The sequence below is a fragment of the Engraulis encrasicolus genome, chromosome 1 (assembly GCF_034702125.1).
Source record: "Engraulis encrasicolus isolate BLACKSEA-1 chromosome 1, IST_EnEncr_1.0, whole genome shotgun sequence".
NCBI classification, from domain to species: domain Eukaryota; kingdom Metazoa; phylum Chordata; class Actinopteri; order Clupeiformes; family Engraulidae; genus Engraulis; species Engraulis encrasicolus.
In genome coordinates, this window is record NC_085857.1 from 17,139,379 (window position 1) to 17,144,378 (window position 5,000).

Here is a 5,000-nt window from a genome sequence, read left to right on the forward strand (position 1 = left end):
GAAGAGAGAAAGATGAAGAGAGACAGCAGAGGATGTACCGTAGAAACATGATAGAAGGAGAACGACAGATTGCTCGTGCAGTCATGGGTAAGCGGTTAGGGCGTCAGACTTGTAGCCCAAAGGTTGCCGGTTCGACTCCAAGGTTGGTGGGGGGAGTAATTAACCAGTGCTCTACATGATCCTCCTTCATGACGGAGGTACCCTGAGCATGGTACCGTCCTGCCCCACAGCTGCTCTGGGGCGCTATTGGGGGCTGCCCCCTTGCATGGGTGAGGCATAAAATGTAATTTTGTTGTGTGCAGTGAACACTTGTGTGCTGTGGAGTGCTGTGTCACAATGACAACGGGACATGGAGTTTCCCAGGTGGGCTTTCAGAAAGCTTTTGGCTTTCAGAAGATATAGCTAGAGTGCAAACGATATTAAACAGACCAAAAGGACATTGAAAAGAGAGACCTATGAGAAAATGAGAGTGATGCATGTTGGAAATGGTGAACTTGCATGATCTCAAACTAGCAGGTAATTGGAGTGCTTCTGGGTCTTCACCTTTTTTCCTTGGTGCTCATCAGTGTAGGGGCTCTCAAACTTGGTTCAGGAAGACAGATGCTGAGGCACTCAAGGTTACAATTTTTAAACTTTTTTTTTTTGGCCACAATGCCTACGCGTTTCGGCCCTTATGGCCTTCTTCAGGGCGTATTCAATCAGGGCATAATCTCAATTTAGCTGAGAAATATTACTGCATTACTTCCATGAACACGTGTACGTGCTCTCATGCATACATATGTGTGTGTGTGTGTGCTCATGTGTATCTGTGTTTGTGCATGCGTGTGCCTCAATTAAGTTGAGAAATGCTATTTGATTGACTGTTGTTGACCGACATGCCTATTTATGATTTTTTTTTTCATCTGCCCAGGGAGATGATATTATCAATTTGAGTACATAATCAATTGGAATTTGAGCGTGTGTGCGCGCGCGTGTGTGTGTGTGTGTGTGTGTGTGTGTAAGAGAGCTCATGCATGTTTGTGCACATGTGGGAACTCATGAATGTATACATGTGTGTGTGCCTGTGTGTGTGTGTGGGTGTGTGTGTGCGTGTGCGCGTGCGTGTGTGTTTTGTGTGTGTGTGTGTGTGGTGTATGTGATTAAAGGGATATTGATTAGATAAGCAGTTGGATGGTGTCCACCTCTGCAAATCAATTAGCATCTCTTGACACAGCAACCTCTCCTCTCCTCTCCTCTCCTCTCCTCTCCTCTCCTCTCCTCTCCTCTCCTCTCCTCTCCTCTTCTCTCCTCTCCTCTCCTCTCCTAATGTCCTCTCCTCTCCTCTCCTCTCCTCTCCTCTCCTCTCCTCTCCTCTCCTCTCCTCTCCTCTCCTCTCCTCTCCTCTCATCTTCTCTCCTCTCCTCTCCTCTCCTCTCCTAATGTCCTCTCCTCTCCTCTCCTCTCCTCTCCTCTTCCCTCCATCAGCAACCTCTCCTTTCCTCTCCTCTCATCTAGCAAGCCAGTGGTTCCCAAACCTTTCAGCGGATTCAGTGGATTGCGGAATATTTTTGCAACCATCCATCCATCCATCCATCCATCCATCCGTCCGTCCATCCATCCATCCATACATCCATCCATCCATCCATCCATCCATCCATCCGTCCGTCCGTCCATCCATCCATCCATACATCCATCCATCTGCCCATGCATCAATCCATCCATCTTTTTAGCTATGACTTCCAGTAGGCCTAACCCGTCTGCCCGCCTATTATAGCCAGCTGTCTGTCTGTGTGTCCGTCTGTCTGCATCTACAGTACATACCGTATCCCTGTATTCTCAAAAGGACTAAAGGACAGAAATTGAGAACATTAAATCGTCATATGTCCACTTTTACTGTACAACCATCTATAAGTTATGCTTCTCGTCATCTATATGTTCTAACCTTTCTTGTCATCATGTTATTGTTTCCCAGGAGTGTGAAACGCCTTTTGGATCTCTACAGAGCCGGCATGCCTATTATAGCAACAAACAGAAATCAAATGAGCAGAAGTGAACACAACATGAAATTTACTTTAATTAGATTTGGTAGATGTAGCAAGCAAAGTTCTACAACATTATATATATATTTTTATTTTTCACTTTCTCTCTGTCTCACAAGGTTCCTTTCTTTTTATAGTCTTCTCTTTTGCTGTTCCTTTTTCAGTTTATTTCTGAAGCCATCCCTCTTCATCACTCTCTTTTTCCTCTTTCTTTGTCTTTTTCTCTTTTTTCTTTCTGAATCTCTTTTTCTGTAACTCTGTTTCTTTCTGAATCAATTCACACTTCTCTCTCTCTGTTGCTTTCTGTGTTGTTTCCCTTGATTTATTCCGCTCATTGTCTTCTTTCTTTCTCTCTTTCTCTTATTTTTCTATACAGATCCATCTTTCTCTGTCTATCTTCTTCCCACACTGTCTGTGTATAATTCAATCTTCATCATCTATAGCTTTCTCGATAATCTCTCTCTCTCTCTCTCTCTCTCTCTCTCTCTCTCTCTCTCTCTCTCTTTCTCCCTCTCTCCCTCTATCTTCTCTCTCTCTCTCTCTCTTCTTCTCCGTCACTGTCTCCCAATTGAAATGAGATATATTGTGCACTGCCTTTTCAATATTTCCAGAGAGCGTATACATATATTACATTACATAGATGGCATGCCACAAACACATCTTTTCTCTTCGTTTCTTTCTATTTTCATCCAACATCTTTGATGATTCTTTGTCAATCCTTTCCTTTTTTTCTTTTTCATTTCCAAGTCCGCCTCCGCCTCCGCCTCCACCTCCACCTCCTCTCTCTATCTTTCTAACTCTCGGTCTCACTCACACACAGACACGCATGCACACACGCAAGCACGCACACACACACAAACACACACTCACACACACACACACACACACACACACACACACACACACACACACACACACACACACACACACACACACACACACACACACACACACACACACACACACACACACACACACACACACACACACACACACACACAGTTATTTTAGTCCTTATACCTTCCTTATACCAGTTCTCAAAGTGGGGCGTGATGGAAATAGCTTGAGAACCACTGCCTTATACCATCCCTTATTCCTTTGACTCTAATTAAAATAGTCAACTGACATATTATTTTTGAATGTGATTACCAGAGAATGGTAGACCTATATCAATCAGCAAACACAAGTTTCACAATATCCAGGGAGAACGTACGTAGATGTGCATGAGCGTGTGTCTAGTAAGTGCTGCAGGATGCATGTTTGGAGTTTTATGTGCATGTCTCTCTGGGTGTATATACTTAAAGCAGGGGTATTCAATTAAATGTCACCAGGGGCCAGTTTTTCGAATTCCTCCCAGTAAAGGGGCCGAACATGGAATACGCATGTAGGTAACCTCATACAATGTCCAAAGTGACAAGTGTGAAACAAGCGGATAACTTTCCAGACAGAACAGATATTCACTTTTCTATTCCTTAGTAGCTTTGATGGTCTATTATGAGACTGTTTCAGATAAGATATCACTCTCATGTGCATACGAAAAGTAGCCCTAACCTGAAGTGTTAGTGATCGCGAATTACGCACGGACACTGATAGCACACATATTTGTTTGAATTTTGTTCTCACCTCGTGGGGGGCCAGAACCTTGCTGTCCAAGGGCCGCATCTGGCCCCAGGGCCGCCATTTGAATAGGCCTGACTTAAAGAATCTCTGGTGTAATGTGTGTACATGTACTAACCGGTGTACATGGAATTGGTTGTTCATACTGTTCGGTCTGTTGTAGATTGTAAGGATTTTACTCATGTCCCCTCTCTCTCTCGTTCTTTCTCTCTCTCTTTCTTTCTTTCTCTCTTTCTGTCTTTCTTTCTTTCTTTCTTTCTTTCTTTCTTTCTTTCTTTCTTTCTTTCTTTCTTTCTCTCTCTCTCTCTCTCTCTCTCTCTCTCTCTCCCTCCCTCCATCCATCTCCCTCCCTCCCACTCTCCCTTTCTCCCTCTATCCATCTCCCTCCCTCCCTCCCTCTCTCTCTCTCTCCATCCATCTCTCTCTCTCTCTCCCTCCATCTGCCTCCCTCTTCCCTTTGTCTACAACCTAAATTGTTATTGCTGATAGCTGGAGGGGTGGGCATGGCATGGCCGGCGCTCCAACGGTCCACTCTCCCTGCTTCCAATTTACACCTGGCATGGTTCAACACGACGACTGTCTCTCCCACCGAGACCTTTCAATGACCTTTACAATGACACCATCACTATCACTATCATCAGCGACACTACTACAACTGTCACTGCTGCAGGGTGTGTGTGTGTGTGTGTGTGTGTGTGTGTGTGTGTGTGTGTGTGTGTGTGTGTGTGTGTGTGTGTGTGTGTGTGTGTGTGTGTGTGTGTGTGTGTGTGTGTGTGTGTGAGAGAGAGAGAGAGAGAGAGAGAGAGAGAGAGAGAGAGAGAGAGAGAGAGAGAGAGAGAGAGCGAGAAAAGGAGAAGAGAAGAAGATAAAGAAAGACATCACCGCCTGCTGTGATATTAATTGTCTGTTCAATGGCACCCTGCTGCTACAACATTCCCCTCTCATTCTCTCCTCCTTTCTTCCTCCTTCATCACTCCTTCTGCCTGCTCCTCCCCCTTGTTCCCGCTGCTACGATATCCCCCTCTCATTCTCGCCTCCCTCATCACTCCTTCTGCCTCCTTCTCCTCCCTCTCGTTCTCCACTACTCCTCTACCACTCTCGCCCCTCTCATTCTTCCTCCCTCATCACTCCTTCCTCCTCCTCCTCCCTCTCATTCTCCACTACTCCTCTACCACTCTCTCCCCTCTCATTCTCTCCTCCCTCAGTCACTCCTTCTGCCTCCTCCTCCTCCTCCTCCTCCCTCTCGTTCTCTGCAACTCCTCTACCACTCCACCACTGTCTCCTGTCTCATTCTGTTTCCCTTTCCAGTTCTCCATCTTTCCCTCTCAATTTCTCGCCTCTCCAAAACAAATCCTTATCCCCATC

The 5,000-nt window shown here is 45.5% G+C and overlaps 1 protein-coding gene across 1 annotated transcript in view; it reads right to left on the bottom strand.

Moving 5' to 3' along the window:
• sdk1b (sidekick cell adhesion molecule 1b) overlaps positions 1–5,000 on the bottom strand; it is a 396,999-nt gene that overhangs the window by 42,528 nt on the left and 349,471 nt on the right. The gene's annotated exons all lie outside the window — the stretch shown is intronic.